The 23501-nt window shown below is 38.4% G+C and overlaps 1 long non-coding RNA gene across 1 annotated transcript; it reads left to right on the top strand.

The window, feature by feature from the left end:
* Positions 1-79: 79 nt before the first annotated feature.
* LOC134733001 (uncharacterized) lies at positions 80-23054 on the top strand. The gene is made up of 3 exons (XR_010116512.1): positions 80-198; positions 457-635; positions 19887-23054. It is a non-coding gene; the product is annotated as an uncharacterized lncRNA (long non-coding RNA).
* Positions 23055-23501: the final 447 nt, after the last annotated feature.

Genomic DNA, 23501 nt, shown 5'->3' with positions numbered 1-23501 from the left:
AGAGAGAGAGAGGGAGAGGGAGGGAGGGAGGGAGAGAGAGAGAGAGAGAGAGAGAGAGAGAGAGAGAGAGAGAGGAAAATCCTAGCTTTGTGATTCGGTATAACTCCTGCCCCTCGTTCTGTCGCAGCCAATCCGACCTAGACTCGACCAGTCTTGCTTGGAAACGGAGAACTCCAGGTCCTGCGCCTTGAGCACAAAGTAGGAAGAATGGCGACCCCATGCGAGAGAACTTTAGGGGTCTGAGACTGATGCAAGTTGTGCTGTGAGGAGCGAGTCGTGCGTTAGTGGAGGGACGAGAGTGTATTCATGAAGCGTGTGTGTGGAGGGTGTGTGTGAGAGAGAGAGAGAGAGAGAGAAGGAAGGAAGGAAAGAAGGGAGGAGGGGAGGGAGGGAGAGAGGGAGAGTGAGGGGTAGAGAGGGAGGAAGAGACCGACCTTGGTAATCTTGGAGGTGCAGGTAACAACGGGACCCCAGTGTGCTGACCAGGAGAGCCCAAGCCTCACATTTAGCGTGCATCAGCTACAACCAACCAACTCTAAAGACTCGGAGAATAGACAAAGCAGTCCTGAGTTTTATTCTTCCTGCTTATAAGGAATCTCCTGATGATTAGGCAGCATATTATACTTGAGGAGAAGGTAGTGCAGAAAACTTACAAATAGACAATTCATGGGTTACCCGTTTTCTAATAATTGAAATTCAAATTAACACTAAACTATATTGGCATAATATAATTTTTATTTGATAATGTAAATGTAAATGCATAATTTTGCAATGATTTAAGTTCAAGATTATGACTATTCATTTACAGTATACAGTCTCCAATATGAAGAAGGTATAGAAGATTGGACCATATCTGGACTTAACTATAAACCATACATTAATTAAAGTCTTTAATGTTAATTGCTTTGTATTTCTTTCTCTTTTTAAATATACCAACAAATACTTGGCATTTGACAGTTTACACTGATATAGCTTCTGTTTAGCAAGATGTTGCTCTAAATTCTAACTTCATGGAAGAACATAATACTCCTCCATTCATTGTGGTGCGGGAATCACAGACTAAAATAATTTGATAAAAACTGTGCGCACACACACAAAATATTGAATATAACTTCTGCTGGTACAGAGGCTCTTTAAAGTCAAATGTCTGGGGTTTAGAATGCCTGGATTTCTAAAAACAAAACATTAAGATAAACTAGAACAATAAATTATATTGGTGCAAGAGTTGAAGAAGTTAGCATTTTTCCCCCTTAATTTATCCCTTGCAGCTGGCAAGCTGTAATGGAGGCTTTTTTTTCTTTGAAAGACAAGCCAGAGGGCCAGGTGTGGTGGCTCATGCCTGTAATCCAAGCAGTTTGTCTTTTTTCACCAATCCCAGCACTTTTGTGTTCTTCCTTTGAAAGACAAGCCAGAGGGCCAGGCAAGATGGCTCACACCTGTAATCTCAGCACTTTGAGAGTCCAAGGCAGGTGGATCACTTGAGGTCAGGAGTTTGAGACCAGCCTGGCCAACATGGTGAAACCCCATCTCTACAAAAATACAAAAATTAGCTGGGCATTATGGCGAGTGCCTGTAATCCCAGCTACTCCAGAGGCTGAGGCAGGAGAATTGCTTGAACCCAGGAGGCGGAGGTTGCAGTGAGCCAAGTTCGTGCCACTGCATTCCAGCCTGGACGACAGCCTGTTGCCCAGGCTGGAGTCAAAAAAGCCTGTGTCAAAAAGAAAGGAAAAGAAAAGAAAAAAAGAAAGACAAGCCAGAGAAGGGTAGTAGTGCCAGGAGAAAGAACGCATGAAGGAACAGACATAGCTTGCTTATCTCTCCAGTTTAGGAGTGAAGAGCAACTGAAAGGAACAATGTAAGTGTCCATTATTATTCCTGCTTCATTTTCAGTCCAGAGCTTTATCTTGACTTTTACTCTAGTAATCCTAAATTTGCTTCTTAACTGTTCTTAAGATAAAGACTAAAGCTCTTAGCCTACTTATGTTCTCAGTTTTGTATTATGTGTCATATAATGCTGGCTTCATAAAATGGATTGAGAAGTGTTTCCTCCTTTTCTGTTTTCTGGAATAGATTATGTAGAACTGGTGTCATTTCTTTAAATGTGTAGTAAAATTTACAGTGAAACTGTATGAGTTTGGAGACTTCTATTTCAGGCGGTTTTTAAACTGCAAATTCAAACTTTTAAGTTGTTACAGGACTGTTCAGATGATCTCTTTCATCTTGGATGCATACTGGTAGTTTGCAATTTTAAAGGATTTTATGCATTTCATCCAAGTTATTGAACTTATGTTTGCAGAGTTCTTTGCAGCATTCCCTTCTCATCCTTTTAATGTTTGTGGGATCTGTAGTGATATCTCCTCTTCCGTTCTTGATTTTGATAATTTGCCTTCTCTTTTTTTCTTTGTCTTATTGGAAGTCTATCAATCTTACTGGATACTGTTAAAATTAACTTTGGGTTTTATTTATTTTCTCTATTATTTTTGTTTTCAATCTCATTGATTTCTGTTCTTATTTGTTTGCCTCTCTTTACCTTGTATTTATTTTGCTCTTCTTTTGCTAGTGTCTTGAAGTGGAAACGTGGATTATTGATTTGAGATTTCTTTTTTTTTTTCTGATGTGTCTAGTGTTCGGTTGTTTTTACTTTTTTTTGTTTGTTTGTTTTGTTTTGTTTTTGAGACACAGTCTCACTTTGTCGCCCAGGCTGGAGTGCAGTGGCACAATCCTGGTTCACCGCAACCTGCACCTCCTGGGTTCAAGCAATTCTCCTGCCTCAGCCTCCCGAGTAGCTGGGATTACAGGCACCCACCATCACACCCAGCTAATTTTTGTATTTTCAGTGGAGATGAGGTTTCACCATGTTGGCCAACCTGGTCTCGAACTTCTGACTTCCAGTGATACACCCACCTCGGCCTCCCAAAGTTCTGGGAATTACAGGTGTGAGCCACCGCGCCTGGCCATAAGTGTCTAGTGTTTTATATATTCCCTTTAAACATTCTTTTTTACATTTTTATTTTTAAGTTCTGGGGTACATGTGCAGGATGTTCAGGTTTGTTACATAGGTAAACATGTGCCATGGTGTTTTGCTGCACCTATCAACCCATTACCTAGGTATTAACCCCAGCATGCATTAGCTATTTTTCTTAATGCTCTCCTTCCTTACCCTCCACCTCCTAACAGGCCCCAGTGTGTGTCATTCCCCTCCCTGTGTCCATGTGCTCTTATTGTTCAGTTCCCACTTATAGGTGAGAGCATGTGGTGTTTGGTTTTCCATTACTGCATTAGTTTGCGAGGGTAATTGCTTTCAGTTCCATCTATGTCCCTGCAAAGAACATGATCTCATTCCTTTTTATGGCTGCTTAGTATTCCATGATGTATATATGCCACATTTTCTTTATCCAGTCTATCACTGATGGGCATTTACATTGATTCCATGTCTTTGCTATTGTGAATAGTGCTTTAATGAACGTACACATGTATCTTTGTAATAGAATGATTTATATTCCTTTGGGTATATACCCAGTAATGAGATTGCTGGGTCAAATGGTATTTCTGTTTCTAGATTTCTGAGGAATCGCCACACTGTCTTCCACAGTGGTTGAGCTAATTTATATTCCCACGTATAGTGTAAAAGCATTCCTATTTCTCTGCAACCTCACCAGCATCTGTTATTTCTTGACTTTTTAACAATCGCCATTCTGATTGGCATGAGATGGTATCTCATTGTGTTTTTGATTTGCATTTCTCTAAGGATCAGTGATGTTAAATTTTTTTTCATGTTTGTTGGCCGCATTAATGTCGTCTTTTGAGAAGTGTCTGCCCTTTAAACATTCTTTCAGCTGTATCCAACAGATTTTGATACGTCATTTCCTTTTAATTCAGTCTAATATACACTATTTAAAATTTCCCTTAGACTTGCTCATCGAGCTGTGAATTATTTTTAAGTGTGTTATATAATTTTTGAGAGTTTGGAGATTTTCTTATTTTTTGTGATTAAATTTGTATGTAATTCCATTATTGTCAGAGAATATACTTTGTATGATGTTATATTAAGGTTAAATTTCTGATTTTGGATTTATTTTCTGTGGCATTCACCCAGCTTCTTAAATCTATATATGTTTTTCACCAAATTTTAAAATGTTTCAGCCACTATTTTTTTTAAACTGTGTTTCTATTTCACACTCATTCTTTTGTTTTTTGCCCCAGTGACATAAATGTTAGATCTTTTGTTGCCTTTCCACAGATCCCTGAGTTTCTGATCATTTTTTCATCTATTTTCCTTATGATGCTAAATTATATAACTTCTATTGACCTATCTTCAAGATCATTGGTTATTTCTTCTTTTGTTTTCTGCTTTTGAGCCCATCTAGTGAGTTTTTTTTTTTTTTTTTTTTTTTTGAGACGTAGTCTTGCTTTTTCACCCAGGCTGGAGTGCAGTGGCGCGATCTCGGCTCACTGCAAGCTCCGCCTCCTGGGTTCACGCCATTCTCCTGCCTCAGCCTCTCCCAGTAGCTGGGACTACAGGCGCCCGCCACCACGCCCAGCTAATTTTTTGTGTTTTTAGTAGAGACGGGGTTTCACCGTGGTCTCGATCTCCTGACCTCGTGATCCGCCCGCCTCGGCCTCCCAAAGTGCTGGGATTACAAGCGTGAGCCACCGCGCCCGGCCGAGTTTTTAAAAATTTGTTATATTTTTCCATTGTGAAATTTTTAAAATTATTATTTATATCTTTAATTTCTTTGCTGAGGCTATTTTTCCATTTGTTTTAAAGGTGTTTATAATTGCTTCTTGGAGTATTTTTATGATGACTGCTTTAAAATCTTTGTTAGAGAATTCCAACATTTGTGCCATCCTGGTGTTAGCATTTGTTGTCATTTTTCACTCAAGTTGAGGATTCCTGGGTTTTTGGTATGACAAATACTTTTGGATTTTATCCTAGATATTTATATTTTTTGAGACTCTGGTTCCTACATAAATCTTCTGGGCAAAGTAAAGAGTACACAGAGGTGTCTAAATACGGTTGGAGGCAGTCAACTTTCCTAAACTCGTAACACATGTCCAATCCAATTTTGTGAGCTATAGTTTGAAAGTCAATTTAGTTTTCAAAACCTAGGAAATAAAATTCTGGTCTGCCTTTCTATGTGCTACTTAGGGGTCAATTTAAAATATGAGCCATATTCACCCAGTAATTCAGTTCTCACAGCTTTTGTTGTGTTGATTCTTTTTGATTTTATGCATGAGTCACTTAGGATTTGCTTAGTAATTTATACACAGATTTAAAAAATTCACCCTCCAACTCCATTTAGACTCCTCTGTGTACTCTTTACCTCATTCTGTAATGGGGAAGGGATAGTGTGTGCAACCTCTTTGCAACTGTTCACTTAATGCAGAATGGGAAAGAGAGAAACAGGCGCTGCCTCTGCTCCTGTTAATGCAGGGTGGGGACGACTGACAGGACTCTACCTCACAGTCTTAAAAGGGCTCAGTGTGTGTGGTGGGGGATGGGATGCCACCTCTGTTTGTGCTCATGTAGAGTAGGGACGGTTAAACAGGCTGAAACACGTTGGCTCTGCAGTACCCAGTGTGCAGGAGGCAGAATGTGGCTTCTTCTTTGGGTTTGACTGTAGTAGAGTGGGTAGAGTACAAATAGATTTGGTTCTGTAGGGTCTTTGTATTCCTAGTCTTTGTCTAGGGAGAGAAGACCCTTCTTAAGGCTTTTCAAAGTCTGGGCACATTGGAATTTCCAAGTGTAGATTTCTCTAGTGCCAGATTTGGATATATAAGATGGGAGGAGAAAACCCCAGAGAACTCACCACTGGGTTATTCCTAAAATTCTGTGATCTCTGGCCAGTCTTCCTACTTTTCTCCACCTTTCGGAATCTTTTGATAGTTTATTTTACTCAGGGTTTTTAGTTGTAATTAATGGGAATAATAGAATGGTATGTGCTTACTTTATCCTTCCGTAATCAAGGGGCTAAAATCTTTGAGAAATGAGAGGATTGACCTAGGAGTTGGTCATTAATTACAGTAAGAATAGATAATGAAGGCTGGGTGCTATGGCTTATGCTTATAATTCCTGTGCTTTGTGGGGCTGAGGTGGGAGGATCGTTTGAGCCTAGGAGTTTGAGACCAGCCTGGGCAACAGAAGGGGACCCTGTCTGTACATAGTGAAACAATTAGCCAAGCGTGGTGGCACATGCCTGTAGTTCCAGCTACTCAGGAGGCTAGGGCGGGAGGATTGCTTGAGCCTAGGAGTTTGAGACCAGCCTGTGCAACATAAGGGGACACTGTCTGTACAAAATTAAAAAATTAGCCAAGTGTGGTGGCACGTGCCTGTAGTTCCAGCTACTCAGGAGGCTAGAGTGGGAGGATTGCCTGAGCCTGGGAGTTCAAGCCTGCAGTGAGCTGTGAGAGTGCCACTGCACTTAAGCCTGGGCAACAGAATGACAGAGTGAGACCTTGTCTCAGGGAAAAGAGGAATAATAATAATAATAATAAATAGATAATGGGTGATATGGCTAGATGACATGAAACTCAAAACTGAGTGTTTTTATGGAGGAGAGTGGGCTAATAATCTGAAAGGAGCAATAAGAAAAAAGGAAGGCAAAACCCCACTAGTGAGAAAGAAAATTGCCACGAGTTGAAAGGGTTACAAGGGAAGCATTATCTTAGAAATGTTCATAGTAGCCTCTGAGGATAATTTGTATTTCTGTGGAATCTGTTGTAAAGCCATCTTGTCATTTCTGATTGTGTTTTTTTGGATTTTTTTTCTTTGTTAATCTAGCTAGCCATCTATTGATTATTTTTATCCTTTCAAAGAACCAACCTTTTCAGCTGGGCGTGGTGGCACACGCCTGTAATCCTAGCACTTTGTGAGGCTGAGGCAGACGGGTGGCTTGAGCTCAGGATTTTGAGACCAGCCTGGGCAACATGGTGAAACCCCATCTCCACCAAAAATAGAAAAAATTACCAGGCATGGTGGCTCAGGCCTGTGGTCCCAGCTGTTTGGGAGGCTGAGGTGGGAGGATTGCTTGAGCCTGAGAGGCAGAGGTTGCTGTGAGCTGTGATCACACCACTGTACTCCAGCCTGGGTGACAGAGCAATATCCTGTCTGAAAAAAAAAAAAAAAAAAAAGAACCAACCTTTTGTTTAGTTGGGTTTTAATTTTTTTTTTTTTTTAGGTCTCAATTTCATTTAGTTTTGCTCTGATTTTAATTATTTATTTTCATATGCTAGATTTGGGCTTTGTTTTTGTTTTTCAAGTTCATTTAGGTGTGATGTTAGGTTGTTGAGATCTTTCTATCATCTTGATGTAGGTGTTCAGCACTATACATTTTGCTCTCAACACTGCTTTTTCCGCATTCCAGAAATTTTGGTACTTTGTGTCACTATGTTCGTTTGTTTCGAAGAATTTTTAAATTTCTACCTTTATTTCATTGTTTACCCAAAAGTAATTCAGGAGCAAATTGTTTACCTTCCATCCTTGGAAAGTATTTGCGTGGTTCTGAGAGTTCTTCTTGGTATTGATTTCTATTCCTATTCTACTGTGGTGCAAAAGGATACTTGCTATGACTTCAATTTTTTTTTTAATTTCTTGAGGTTTGCTTTATGACTGAGCACGTGGTCAATTTTATAATATGTTCCATGTATAGATGAGAAGAATGTATATTCTGTGGTTGTTGGGTGGAGTATTTTGTAGATATCAAATATTGACTTTAAGTCCAGAATTTCTTCATTAGTTTTCTGCCTCCATGATCTGTCTAATGCTGCAATGGGGTGTTCAAGTCCCTCCACTATTATTGTGTGGAGGGACTTCAAAAAAGGCTAAGTCTTTTTCTGGATCTAGTAGTGATTGCTTTATACATCTGAGTGCTCTAATGCTGGTTGTGTATCAAATTTTTTATTGTATTAAATCCTTCATCATTATGTATTTTCCTTTTGTCCTTTTATACTGTTTCTGGTTTAAAGTTTGTTTTATCTGATATAAGAATAGGGATCCTGGCTGGGCGCGGTGGCTCACGCTTGTAATCCCAGCACTTTGGGAGGCCGAGGTGGGCGGATCACGAGGTCAGGAGATCGAGACCACGGTGAAACCCCGTCTCTACTAAAAATACAAAAAAAATTAGCCGGGCATGGTGGCGGGCGCCTGTAGTCCCAGCTACTTAGAGAGGCTGAGGCAGGAGAATGGCGTGAACCCGGGAGGCGGAGCTTGTAGTGAGCCGAGATTGCGCCACTGCACTCCAGCCTGGGCGACAGAGCGAGACTCTGTCTTAAAAAAAAAAAAAAAAAAAAAAAGAATAGGGATCCTGGCCGCGCGCGGTGGCTCATGCCTGTAATCCCAGCACTTTGGGAGACTGAGGCGGGCAGATCACAAGGTCAGGAGTTTAAGACTAGCCTGGCCAGCATGGTGAAACCCTGTCTCTACTAAAAATACAAAAGATTAGCCGGGCATTGTGGTGCGCGCCTGTAGTCCCAGCTACTCAGGAGGCTGAGGCAGGAGAACTGCTTGAACCCGGGAGGTGGAGGTTGCAGTGAGCCGAGATGGTGCCACTGCACTCCAGCATGGGCAACAGAGTGAGACTCTGTCTCAAAAAAAAAAAAAAAAAAGAAAAAAGAAAAAGAAAAAAAGGGATCCTGCTTTTTTTTTTTTTTTTTTTTTTTGGTTTTCATTTGTGTGCTATTTTCTCCATCCATTTACTTTAAGCCTGTGAGTGTCATTCCATGTGAGACCGGTGTTGTGAAGACAGCAGAAGGTTGGATCTTGTTTTTCTTTTTTTGAGACAGAGTCTTGCTGTGTCGCCCAGGCTGGAGTGCAGTGGCGCAATCTCGGCTCACTGCAACCTCTGCCTCCCCCTGGGTTCAAGCAATTCTCCTGCCTCAGCCTCCCAAATAGCTCGGACTACAGGCACCTGCCATCACACTTGGTTAATTTGTTTGCATTTGTAGTAGAGACGGGGTTTCACTATATTGGCCAGGCTGGTCTCCAACTCCTGACCTCATGATCCCCCCAACTCCACCTCCCAACGTGCTGGGATAATAGGCGTGAACCACCGCTCTTGACCTGGATATTGTTTTCTAAATACAATTTGCTAGTCTGTGTCTTTTAAGTGGAGTGTTTTGAGTGTTTACATTGAAGGTTAGTATTTTTATGTGAGGTTATGGTGTTGTTAGCTGTTGCTTTGTAATCTCCATTGTGTGGTTGCTTTGTTACATCTGTGGGCATTGTACTTATATATGTTTTGGTGGTAGCAGATATTGTTCCTTCATTTCTGTGTTTAGAACTCTTAGCATCTCTTATATGGCTGGTCTGGTAGTAACAGATTCCATTAGTGATTGCTTACCTGGGAAAGACTTTATTTTTGCTTCATTTATGAAGCTTAGTTTGGTGGAATATGAAATTTTTAGTTGGACTTTATTTTCTTTAAGATTGTGACATACAGGCCCACAATCTCTTCTGACTTATACAATTTCTCTTGTGAAGTCTGCTGTTAGACTGATGGACATCCCTTTATAGGTGATATGGCTCTTTTCTTTAGCTGCCTTTAAGTTTGTTTCTTTCATGTTCACTTTGGAAAATCTGATGACTATATGCTTTCAGGATTGTCATCTTGTGTAATATCTCACAGGAGTTCTCTGAATTTTTTGTGTATTATTGAATTCTCTAGCAAGCTTGGGGAAATTTCATAGACAGTATCCTTAAATATGTTTTCCAAGTTGCTTACATTCTCTTCTCTCTCATGAATGCCAGTGAATCACAAGATTGATTGTTTTACATAATTCCATATTTCTTAAAGGCTTCGTTTATTTTTTAAGATCTTGTTTCTTTATTTTTGTCTGACTGGGTTGATTTGAAGGAATGGTCTTTGAACTGAGAAATTCTTTTTTCTGCATGGTCTGGTCTGTTGTTAAGGCTTCCAACTGTAATTTGAAATTTCTGTCATAATTTTTTCAATTCCAGAAATTCTGCTTAGTTCTTTCTTAATAAACGTATGTCATCTTTCAAAACTTGGATCATTTTTCTAGGTTCTTTTTGTTGGATTTAATTTTTCTCTTGAATCTGGTTGAGTTTTTTGGCCATCCATATTCTGAATTCTATGTCTGTCATTTCTGACATTTCTTTTTTTAGGATCCATTGCTTGGGAGCTAGTGGGGTTCTTTGGAGGTGATAAAATGCTCTGGCTTTTTTATGTCCAGAGTTCTTGCACTAGTTTTTTCTCATCTGAAATAGCTGATTCTTCTCTCTTTTTTAATTTGCTATCATTTGGATGGATTTTCTTTATTTTTTAATCTTTGTCCCCTTAGAGATACAACAGTGGTGTATATGATGTCTGATCAATTGGCTTCATTTCTAGGTGCTTTTAGGGTGCCAAGGCTCTGTATAGGTTCCTTGTTTGCAGTTAGGTTCATGCAGTGGCTTTCTAAGATGTTGCTTGTTGTAGCAATGTAATTTTGTTTCGTGACACAATTCAGGCTGCCTTCCAGTTGGTAGCACTTAACAGTGAGAGCCAGCAGATAGACTCTTACTCACCATATTTGCCCATTTTTATTTTAGTGCATCTGAAGCAGTGTTCTGGTGAGGAGTGGTGGAAGACAAGACATGACTCTCTCTCCAAGTCCATTCCTGGGCCTTGGTGGTGTCCCTTTCAACTACTGGCACTTATACTCATGTTTCCTTTGTCCTAAAGGGGGCTTTGGCAAGCTATGCTTTCTGTATTCCCTTAGGGACAGTCAGCACCAAAGGGTAGTCACCAGGCAATCCATTATTACCTGGGACCCACCAGTTCTCTGTGCTTGCCAAAGTCAGAGGGGACTGTGGGGTTTTTCTCTGTGTGATCGGGTGATGCAGTTGTCAGAGGCTTTCAAACCAGAGTGACTCCATCTTGAATAGGGGCTGGGTAAAATAAGGCTGAGACCTACTGGGCTGCATTCCTAGGAGGCTAGACATTCTTAGTCACAGGATGAGATGGGAAGTCAGCACAAGGTACAGGTCACAAAGACTTTGCTGATAAAACAGGATGTGGTATAGCAACCGGTCAAAACCCACCAAAACCAAGATGGCAATGCAAGTGATCTCTGGTTGTCCTCATTGCTCATTAGATGCTAATTATAATGCATTATGCTAAAAGACACTACCACCAGCACCGTAACAGTTTACAAATGCCATGACAATGTCTGGAAGTTACTTTATATAGTCTAAAGAGAGGAGGAGCTCTCAGTTCTGGAAAATCTCTGCTCCTTTCCCAGAAAACTCATGAATAATCCACCCCTTGTTTAGCGTATAATCAAGAAATAACTAAAAGTATATTCAGTCGAGCAGCCCATGCCACTGCTCTGCCTATGAAGTACCCATTCTTTTATTCTCTTATTTTCTTAATTAACTATCTTTCACTTTGCTTTATGGACTCACCCTGAATTCTTTCTTGTGAAAGGTTCAAGAACCCTCTCTTGGCATCTGGATTGGGACTGCTTTCCAGTAACACAGTGGTTCAAGCATGGGGGATCCCCGGAAAGGGCAGTGGTATCACGGGTGTGGAACTTCTATGGCACCTGCAGTCTGTAGTTTTTCAGCCCAGTAGATGGCTGTTAAATATGCTCTTTTCTGTTTATCCCAATTTTTTTTTAAATTTATTTTCATAGGCTTTTGGGGCACAGGTGGTAATTGGTTAATGAGTAAGTTCTTTAGTGGTGATTTGTGAGATTTTGGAGTACTACCACCCAAGTAGTATACACTGGATCCAATTTGTAGTCGTTTATCCCTCACCCCCTTCCCACCCTTTCCCCTGAGTCCCCAGAGTCTATTTTACCCTTCTTATGCCTTTGCATTCTCAGAGCTTAGCTCCCACTTATGAGTGAGATCATATGTTTGGTTTTCTGTTCCTGAGTTACATCACTTAGAATAATAGTCTCCAATTACGTCCAGGTTGCTGCGAATGCCATTAATTCATTCCTTTTTATGGCTGAGTAGTATTCCATTGTGTGTGTGTGTGTGTGTGTGTGTATACACACACACAACAGTTTCTTTATCCACTTGTTGATTGATGGGCATTTGGGCTGGTTCCACATTTTGCAATTGCAAATTGTGCTGCTATAAATGTGAGTGTGCAAGTATCTTTTTTGTATAATGACTTCTTTTCCTCTGAGTAGATATCCAGTAGTGGGATTGCTGGATCAAATGGTATTTCTACTTTTAGTTATGTAAGGAATCTCCACATTGTTTTCCATGGTGGTTGTACTAGTTTACATTCCCACCAGCAGTGTAGAAATGTTCCTTTTTTCAATACATCCATGCCAACATCTATTATTTTTTGATTTTTTGATTATGGGCATTCTTGTGGGAGTAAGATGGTATCTCATTGTGCTTTTCACTTGCATTTCCCTGATAATTAGTGAAGTTGAGGATTTTTTCATATGACTGTTGGCCATTTGTATATGGAGTCAAAGGAGATCATTTTGGGGCTTTAAGATTTGACTGCCCCACTGGATTTTGAAACGCATGGGGCCTATAGCCCCTTTGTTTTGGCCAATGTCTCCCATTTGGAATGGCTATATTTACCCAATTCCTATACCTCCACTGTATGTAGGAAGTAACTAACTTCCTTTTGATTTTACAGACTCATAAGTGGAAAGGACTTGCCTTGTCTCAGATGAGACTTTGGACTATAGACTTTTGAGTTAATGTTGAAATGAGTTAAGACTTTGGAGGACTGTTAGGAAGGCATGATTGGGTTTGAAATGTGAGGGCATGAGATTTGGGAGGGGCCAGGGGCAGAATGATATGATTTGGCTGTGTCCCCACCCAAACCTCATCTTGAATTGTAACTCCCACAATTCCTACATGTTGTGGGAGGAAACTGGTTGGGGGTAATTGAATCATGGGGGCGGGACTTTCCCATGCTGTTCTCATGATAGTAAATATGTCTAATGAGATCTCTTTGCCTGCTGCCATCCATGTAAGACATAATTTGCTCCTCCTTGACTTCCACCGATTGTGAGGCTTCCCCAGCCACGTGAAACTGTAAGTCCATTAAACCTTTTTCTTTTGTAAATCTCCCCTTCTTGGGTATGTCTTTATCAGCATCATGAGAATAGACTAATACACCTGGTCTTGATGAATCTTCCTATTTATTTTGATCCTCTAAATTATCTCACTAATGTTTTACATTTTGTTGTGTAAAGATTTTGCATTTCTTTTGTTAAGTTTATTCTTACGTGTTTTATTTTTTGGTGCTAAGTGCAAATTGCGTTTTGTCTTAATTTGTTTTTATCATTATACAGAAATATAATATTCTTGTACCTCATGATCTTACTAAGAATTATTTCTAGAATTGTTTTTGTAAACATCTTGAGAATACAAATATTAAGTTTTTGAGAATAAAGAGAGTTTTATTCCTTCCTTTCTAAACTGGCTGCCTTTATTTTCTATTTTATTTATTGCACTGGGTAAAACCTAATGTTAAATAAAAATGATAGGAATGATCCTCACCTTGTTTCCTACTTTGAGAGGAAAGCATTAGTCTTTCTCTGTTATGTGTGATGTTATCTGTAGGTTTCTTGTAGATCTTCTTTATCAGGTTTACAAAGTACCTTTCTATCTTAATTTGCTGAGAATTTTATATCAAAATTGAGTTTTGATTTGGTCAAGTAACTTTTCTTTGCCTAATATGATGCTATTATATTTTCTTCATTGTATTGTGTATTTCATAAAGGTAATTTTTGGATGTTTAGACCAACTTTGTATTCATGTGATTCACTGCACTCAACTATCCTGAATAATCCTTTAAATAGTTAGATTCCATTTGCTAATATTTTGTTAGCTATTTCATGAGGTACATTAGTGATATAGTTTGGCTGTGTCCCCATCCAAATCTCATCTTGAATTGTAGCTCCCATAATTCCCTTGTGTTGTGGGAGGGACCCAGGGAGAGATAATTGAATCATGGGGGTAGTTTTCCCCAAACTGTTCTTGTGCTAGCAAATAAATCTCAAAAGATCTGTTGGTTTTATAAGGGGAAACCCCTTTTGCTTGGCTCTCATTTTCTTCTCTTGTCTGCTACCATGTGAGATGTGCCTTTCACCTTCCATCATGATTATGAGGCCTCGCCAGCCACGTGGAACTGTGAGTCCATTAAACCTCTTTTTCTTTATAAATTACCCAGTCTTGGTAATGTCTTTATCAGCAGCGTGACGATGGACTAACACAGTAAATTGGTGCTGGTAGAGTGAGGTGCTGCTGTATAGATATGTGTTCCCACACATTTCCAAGGCCCACCTAGAATCACTTTCTCTAGCAAGAGTTGGGGTCTATGGGCACTAGCCAAAGGCACTAGCTCAAGACTCATCCTTCCAAACTGTGCCCTTAGCTAGTTCTGATCTACTGCTCTGCTGCCACTAAGTCACCCTGGTGATTTAAATCATTTTATAAGATGTTTTAGTTTTGGCTCCCCCAGGAAGTAGTCTCAGATTTACATGAAGATGAAGTACTCTTAGGAACAGTCTTTGAGGAAATCAAAGAAGCACGATTGGGCAGAGTCAAAAGTTGAACTACAATGCAGCTACAACAGAGACAACAGATAAATCTGAATAGGGAGCTAAGGAGCTGTGATGCCCTTCAGAATTGTTCTAAATTGAGAACGTTTTGTTGCCACAGATGTGAATGCATGACAGCATTTATGCAGTTGTAGCTGAGGGAGGTACAGTCTGCATATCAAAATATTATTTTATTTCTTTTCTTGAATTTATATATATATATTTTTAAATAATGGCAAAAAGAAGAGGAAGGATTATACTTCTTCACTGTAAGTTAATTGTGTAGGGTTAAGTGGAATAGGTGAAATGTGAAAGATAAGGGATTTATAGACAAAATCTCTTGAAAAACTTCCTTCCCTGGTAAGTGACCAATTTGGAACATGTTGATCAATGTTTCTAAGTTATTTATATTAAGGAAGTATTATTGTCCTAATTTTACAGATGAGGAAATTGAGAATCAGGGGTTCAAGAATTTTTTTTCAAGCTTCCACAGTTAAAGAGCCTATTATTCCAATTCTCATCATTTTTTCACAAGTCTGATCAACTGTGTCATATATCTTCATACTAAGCAATGTGTCAAATTTCAGTGATAAACTAAAATATTAAGATTTAAATGTTAAATCTTCACTATCTTTTTTTCTCTTGTGCTCAAGCTCCCTGGGGCTGGCTCAAAGTGTGGAGGTTCATTATCAGTTGAGTGTCAATGTCAGAAAGAGAAAATCCCAACCCTCCTATATAAAAAGTACACATGCACAGAGATACTTCCTATCTCAAATAGAATCCCATAAAATTAGTTGATAGTAGCAAGGAAAGGAACAACACATTAAATGCATACCTTTGAAGATCTCCCTAACTCTCTCCTTTGACATTATTTTCATGGCTTTACCTTTTAAAAGGAAAATAATTATCTTGTAAACAACTTTAGTAACAGATCCTAGCTTCTTACAAGGAACTTTAGAGATTAATCCATCTGACATCTTAAAAACAAAATTTAAACATCAGAAAATACATCCCAAATAATATCAAGAGTGATCAAGAAGGTTTCCAAAAAACTTTATCCCAAAAGTATAGGTGAAACATGTTCTAGATCTGTATTTTCAAAACAGCCTAAGTTCCATCATATAAACAAAACCACCATATACGGAGTATAATTCAATTTAATTTCATGGTTCTACCACATTTAGATATGTTTGGACTGGATGTGACCAAAATCAATAACCTATTTTTCAATGTCTTGGGCATGTAGCAACAGCCCACATCCCAGTGATTTTCAGGTCCTTTTATCATACAGATAGTTCGTTTAACCATCTGTTTGGGGCCAGCAATAACATGGCTTCATTTTGTTCATCCATTGAGCACTATCATTTCAGCAATTAAGCCTCCCTTGCCTGAAACCCCATGTGGTTCCATTTACAGGCCTTTCTGCCTAATGGTCAGGGAGATGGAGGTCAGGGAACCTGAAAGTCTTCTTGATCTGCTGAGGACTATGGTGAGGTGAGTGAGGCATTGGTCTCACTTAAGGAGGCACTAAAACTCACTAATCAAAAGAAATAATATTTTAATGCAATATTTATAAAAATCAAAATTAATGTAAAATCTGTGATGTACAAAATAAACATCAGAATGTTAAATAACACAAATTTTTCCTTTGCTTCAGGCTCCAATATGGCTCTGCACTGCACTGTTATTTAAATATGTGATTTAATAACCCTACCCACCTTTGCAATAATCTTGAACCTTGAACTTTCACTGGCATTTTTCCACCTTTTAATACTGGAGGGGATTAGGTGCATTCCCAACCCAACTCATTTCCTTTCTTCCTCACTGCAGATGCAGTGGCTTGAACTCCACATTCTGACCACACACACACACACTCACACACACATTTTTATCCCAGATTTCTACCGTTAGAGAGCCCCAAGGCCACTTCTTTGCTTCAGTATTGAAAGATCTTCTAAGCAAAATTGTGTTTGAAGTAGAAAAGCCAGTTATTTTAATGTTTAGATGAATTAATTCAGGATCATTTTAATCCAGTATATTTAAGAAGTCCAGAAGTTTTTATTTCTAGGGACATATTTAGCATAAGCATTCACACTGAGACCACTACCTGGGCTAGGTCACCTGCACACATTCATCTTGCCACCTGCACATGCAATTCATCTTTCCAATGAAAGTGTAGAAATTTTTTTTAATCTTTTTTGCATAGTTTTAGCCGCAATAGTCTCGTATCTTGAAAAATCTAAGTTTTGTTGGGATTTTTTTTCTTTTCTTTTTCTTTTTTTCTCTTTAGATATTAATGCCATTTGGGAAGCATCTAATAGAAATAAACCATTTCTGAGTCTTTGAGCTCAGTATTCTATCGTTTAAATCTGGTGCAAATTACAGGAATATAAGATTATGACTGTCTTTTTACCTTTTGAGTTAAGACCAACTAACATATCTGAGTTACTATATCTTTGGCAGTTTCAATGTCCTCTATATAACCTGTCCTCAACATCCTAACCTCATAACTTATTAATATTATTAAATAACTATTATTTTTGCCCCATTTCAGCCATCTCCTACCTCAAAGAACCACTCTTGAATTGTCATTATCTGAAAGAACTTCTCAGAAACCTAAGTCTCTTATGCTTCTCTCCCATCTCAATCTCCTAGAATTCAAATTTTCTCTTTTCCTTATTTTCCATTAGGAATAATCTTTGATTTTAAAAAAGAGATATGTAGCTTCCATTTCTCCCCACATAAATGCTTCCTTTGACTTATTTTTTCATCCAGCTTAAATCCCAAGATACAACAGTTTAAATATGTTCCCATCATCTTCAACTTGATTTCATTTATTCATCCAATAAATTACTACAGGAATAATTATTTCAGATTTCAATGATTATTTCATCCAATAATTATTTAGCATAGATTATCTACAAAGCAGTAAATATGAAGTCAAATAAAACATAGCTCCTGCCCTTCAACTGGTCATTTCAAGCACTTCTTTTGAGAAGGCTCCTTGGGCCATCCCAATCCCAGGTTAACTTAGATGTCCCTCCTTTGTGACCCTGGAGCATCCTGTAAATTTTCATTCAATACTGTATTTATGTGCCTGGAAATATGAGAATACCTCAAGAAGACAGACTACATCTCTTGTCTCTTATCATCCCACTGGCTAGCATGTGCGCATAAGGTTTGGCTGAAAACAATTTGACTAAATGCAATTTGACCAAATGCATGAAGCAATCTGGCTAACAGGTAAATTTTAGGCAGAATGGTATTGTAAATAAATATTTGTTACTGGTTTTAAAATCTGTAAAATACTGGTATACTGGGGGTACAGTGTGTGTATGGCAATTTCCCAAAGCTTCGTGTATCTTTAAGTATTTTTATGCATATGTCTAAATTGGCAGAGGGACGCTCCTTTTGTCACATTTTCGTTTATCCCAACCTATATATCTGACAAATTGTGTGTTTTAAAAATTACAGGGGCCAGGTGTGGTGGCTTATGCCTGTAATCCCTAGCACTTTGGGAGGCTGAGGCATGTGGATTGCCTGAGCTCAGGAGTTCAAGACCACCCTGAGCAACATGGTGAAACCCCATCTCTACAAAAAATACAAACAACAACAATAATAATAATAATTAGCCAGGTGTGGTGGTGCATGCCTGTAGTCCCAGCTAATCTGGGGGCTAAGGTGGGAGGATGGCTTGAGCACAGGAGGTCAAGGCTGCAGTGAGCTGAGATCACGCCACTGCATTCCAGCCTGGGTGACAAAGTGAGACCCTATCTCAAAAAAAAAAAAAAATAAAAATTACAGTACATTACAAAACAGTAGTACAAAACGACTTATTCATTTATACACTCAACAAGTATTTACAGACTGCCTGCTCTCTGCTAGGCATTATTCTCATAGTAACAATAAACTGGGGAACAGACAGACAAGGTCCGTCATCACGTGTACATTCTGGTGGATCCCACTTTTGAACAGAAATGACTAGAAAAGCCTCTGACTAGAAACTTATGCAACCAGATACCAATATCATACATCTTTAAGTTGAAGGGTTTATAAGTTTTCCAATGTACTTTCCCATTTTGATTTTCCTACATAAATGGGCACTGTCAAACAATAAGAAATAGGAAATAAATAGGAAACTGGCCATACTCAAACAATAAAAATGCTATTAAAAATCTGAGATTTAGGATTGTTGAAAGGTTTCTTTCTCTTTTAAATAAACCCAAATCAATTTTCAGTTCCATCCTTCTACTCAAAAGTGTATTTGAAGAACTGATACATTATCTTATAATAATGAAAGCAGGAATATCAGTGATCTGGCAATTTTATTGGTGTTTTTAAGATATAGTTATAATAAGAAAAATTTTAATTTATAAATGACTTATTGATAAAATAGCAGGTGAATAATTTTTCAATAATATATGTGGTAGGAATGGGTTAGTTTGCATAGAATATAAGCTTGATATATAATTGACATGACCTTTGCTCCCATCCTACTTCCTTGGCCTTCCACAATATGGCTCCAACATGACTTTCTAGTCCTATTTTCCGGTAGGCACCTAATAACTATTGTTCTCCAGGAAATCTGACTGAAAGAATTATAAATATAATTTAAATATGTATATTATATATATATAATATAATGTAAACAAATAAAACTAATTTGTCAAAAGCAATTTGGAAATTGGCCTAAAGCTACTGAGAGAATGGTGGCAAATATGACTTTGATTGAAATGCCAAGTTCATCAAAATTGTAATTTCCCAATCACTAATTTTGTTGTTATGAAGTTTTATTTTAGTATTGGTATAAGAGTGCATCATGAGGTAGCTTTGCAACCCTTAATCTTTGGCAAATATTTTCTTTTTACCTGTTTTTTAAAAAAATTTAAACTTAAAACTCCTTTTACGTTTCCAATTTATTTGCAGCCAATAATCCCATGATGCATTGTTCATTATGTAAAAACTGAAAACAATCTAAATATTCAACAGTAAAGGATTTTCAGAGCTAAATACCCTTCATCTTTGTGCAGGGAGATGACGAAGTCAAGAAAACTAATGGAGACTATTCTTTAAAGGAGAACAGCTGCAAAGGTAGAGATAGGCAATAGCTATAAGAGGAAGGTCTAGGAAGTATTTTTTACGATAAGTAAATATGTAGTAGAAATAGCCAAAAGGTGGAAGAACAAAACTAAATATAACAATTATTTAAAACTTCATCATGTTAATTATGTAAGGAAATTAAAAAGCTTTGGTGGACTGAGTAGAACCTCTTCTCTCTCTCTTTTTTACTTCAATTATTTAAAAACATCACTAGTCTCTTTTTCTCACTTGCTATCTCTCCCCTCCCCTCACCTCTTTTGCAGCAACCCACTGCTATCTTTCTCCTCACTTGGTTCAGTATTCCTGGAATATTCAGCTGCATGACAGGATGAAGATCAACAACTAAATACCATTTAGCATTGATGGTTCAGGACCGTGGACAGCAGCACTCATGTTGGGAATGGGGCTTACTGAAATTGCAGAGTGACTTTGTAAGTTTGGTCTATCACAAAATAAATTTGTTGGCATGGCTACAAACGGATAAGGTGCTGGCCAGAATATTAAAATTCATGGCTGAATTAATTTTTTTTTCTTCCCTTCATGGAGGGGAGGGGAAAAAAAACATTAACATTATCACAAAGAAAGGCTGGCGCGTAGTAGCACTCAAATACCTTAAACGAATGAACTTTTCACCTTAATGATAAAGAGTGGCTCAATATGTAGGCATAGTTGATGGCTCTTTTAAAGTGATCATTCCATATCAATAACTGCAAAGGAAATTTGTGTATTTTTTTACTGTAGTGTCCATGGTGTCAATGAAAATAAGGTTGTCAAAAGTTGAACTGAAAAAGAGGACTGAGTTGAGATTCAGTCACTAACACAGGATAATGCAAATTAGTTTTAGATGTAAAATTAAAAACATCATTGGCTATTTTTATGACAAAATTTTAAAAGCCCTTTCATGGCTTTGTCCAACAATTTAAATGACCCTGTCATCCATCCTCTGACACAAGTAACTTAAGCGAAAGGTTACTTGAAACTTCACCAATGGAGGCCTGAAAATTTAATAATATACTTTTCTGGCAGCATTCTTTCATCTTTGTCATCCGCAAACAGTTCCTAAACAGAAAACAAACTAATGCTACTCAAATTTACATGTTTACATAAACTCACATTTCATGTGTCATCTGTTCTGAAGAGTCTTTTTCTAAAATTAGTTCCTACAGTTCTTGAAGTGTGTGACTTTCATTTTGACACACAATCATACAACGGATCCAACTTCTGCTGCCTGACTCGTATGTCCTCTGAAAGACAAACATTGAGAGCTATGTGAAGTAGTTCACTTACTTTTCTGTTACACCTCATTACACCTAAAAGGGCTGCCACACAAATACTGAACACTTACAAATCATCTTTTTTCTGGAATACAAGAGTGCATCTCTTTGCTTCTTGGCACATGTATCTCTGGAGTATGACAGTACGATCAGTGAACTTGTCCTTTAAATTGATGAGATGTTATTATCACTCCTCTTAGTTTTACCTCAACTGGGAAATGTTCACATAACCATTTAGACGTGTTGCCTTAGATCAGCATTTATCCAACTTTTTCCCTAAGGCATCCACCTCTGCTGGCAAAAGTGCATGAAGTAAAGCAGGATCAAGGAACATTATTCCAAGCTGTAGATGGCAAATACGACATTTCTTTGAACTCTCATGCTTTACTTTAAAATACATTAGAATTAATTTTGCACTCTATTCTATAATTCATTCATTCAACAAATATTAGGGGCCTACTGCATGCCAGGCATTATTACAGGGATACAGTAATGAATAAACATATCTGTGTTTGTTTTTAACCTAGTAACATTTTAATACAACTGGCACGAGTAGAAAAACAAAAACTTTACCAAATCAAAGAGCAAAACCGATAATCCAAGATGGAACAATTATTGCTTCAAATACCACTAGTCATGCTATTGCAACCTGAAAGTATATTTGCACCCATTTGAGCAGCATAGTCTTGGGCTAATTCCCAGAATACAAAGCCAACAGTAAATATTTACTCTAGATGAAAATATTTGAGAATATTATTAGAACTAGGTTATTAGAAGACAACTAGGTTGTCTTCATTTTACCATTAGATTCTGCCTTTAGGTTCTGAAATGGCAAAGGTGGACATCCACTTTAATACCTGGAGAAATATATAAAACATATTTTTAAAAATCACATGAAGTGGATGGGAGGTTATCATTCCTGACACTTCAAAGTTAAGTCTTGATTTCAGCACCACATTGCTAACAATTGCTTTTTTTTTTAAACCTTAATCGAGCAGCTTCTTCCAGGTTCTTATGTATCTATCTGCTGATCAGTTTCAAAAAGATGGGAAAAGCAAAATCTCACATAAGACAAACTTTTGGGTTTCTCTCTGCATAGAAATGCAGAACATTCCTGTTGTTATTCCATTCTATTGGTCTGGGATCAAGGCTGACGTGAAGATTCCTTGAAAAGTATTAAACTCCTCAATGGTAATTTTATCTTAAATAATTTGCTTTTTGATTATAAGGTCTAACTCCAATAATGAAGGATTAATATTGCTGTTTGTGGGTATGTGGCATATGTATTTTTTTTACTGGAGGCAGCTCTTTGTAATAGCTTTATGAATTTAAAATAGCACAGCTGATTTCCTACTGGGGTTAAGAGTCAGTCCTCCAAAACTGTAGTGACTGAATAACTTTCATGAAGCCTGGCTCTCCTACCTGGAGCCACAAAGTCAATCATCCCAAATTATTACAAAGGACTCTATGTGCACGGATGTTAATGCGTTTCTCTTGCAGACAATCTACAATCCCCAAAATTCAAACTCCTTCAGACTGGTTAATTAGAAAAGAGGTAAATAAAATGCCAAAATATATAGACTTCATGACTACAGGACAGTGGTTCTTAATCCGGATTGTGCATCAGAATAATCTGTAGAACTAGTATGAGATTTTGCTGTTTTAAAATTCAGACTGGGGATCAGTGTTCATAAATCTAACCTGAGAGGTGCCTAGGAATGCATACCTTTTAGAAACTCCACAAATGACTCTAATTTAAATACTGTAAGACTGCTATGGTTTGGATATTTGTCCTCTCCAAATGCCACGTTGAAATTTAATCCCCAGTGTGATGGTGTTGGGAGATGGGGGCTAGTGGGGTGTCTGGGTTATGGCAGGTAGATCCCTCATAAATAGATTAATGCCTTCCTGTGGGGAACAGGGGTGAGGGAGTTCCCACCAAAGCTAGTTTAAAAAAAAAAAAAAAAAAAAACCTGGCACTTCCACCCTCACTCTCTGGCCATGTGATCTCTACACACATAGTGCCTCTTCCCCTTCTACCATGAGTGGAAGCAGCATGAGGCCCTCACGAGATGCAGATACCCAACCTTCAACCTTCCTGTCATCCAGAATTGTGAGCCAAATAAACTTTTTTTTTTTTTCTGAGATGGAGTCTTGCTCTGTAGCCCAGGCTGGAGTGCAGTGGTGCGATCTGGGCTCACTGCAAGCTCCACCTCCCAGGTTCACACTATTCTCCTGCCTCAGCCTCCCGAGTAGTTGGGACTACAGGTGCCCGCCACCACGTCTGGCTAATTTTTTGTGTTTTTAGTAGAGACGGGGTTTCACCGTGTTAGCCAGGATGGTCTCGATCTTCTGACCTCATGATCCACCCGCCTCAGCCTCCCAAAGTGCTGGGATTACAGGCATGAGCCACCGTGCCTGGCAAACCTTTTTCTTTATAAATTACCCAGACTCAGATATTCCTTTACGGCAATACAAAATGGACTAAAACGAAGGCTAAACTTCATCTTATTCCTGATCATAATATGGCCTCCTGGTTTTGTCAAGACATAAATTTAGTGTGCCTGGAGGCTAGAATCTGGATGGTTTAATGTGCTAGTCACC

The sequence above is a fragment of the Symphalangus syndactylus genome, chromosome 2 (genome assembly GCF_028878055.3).
Source record: "Symphalangus syndactylus isolate Jambi chromosome 2, NHGRI_mSymSyn1-v2.1_pri, whole genome shotgun sequence".
Lineage (NCBI taxonomy): Eukaryota > Metazoa > Chordata > Mammalia > Primates > Hylobatidae > Symphalangus > Symphalangus syndactylus.
Note: the sequence above shows the minus strand (reverse complement) of the source record. Positions and strands in the feature narration are given on the sequence as shown.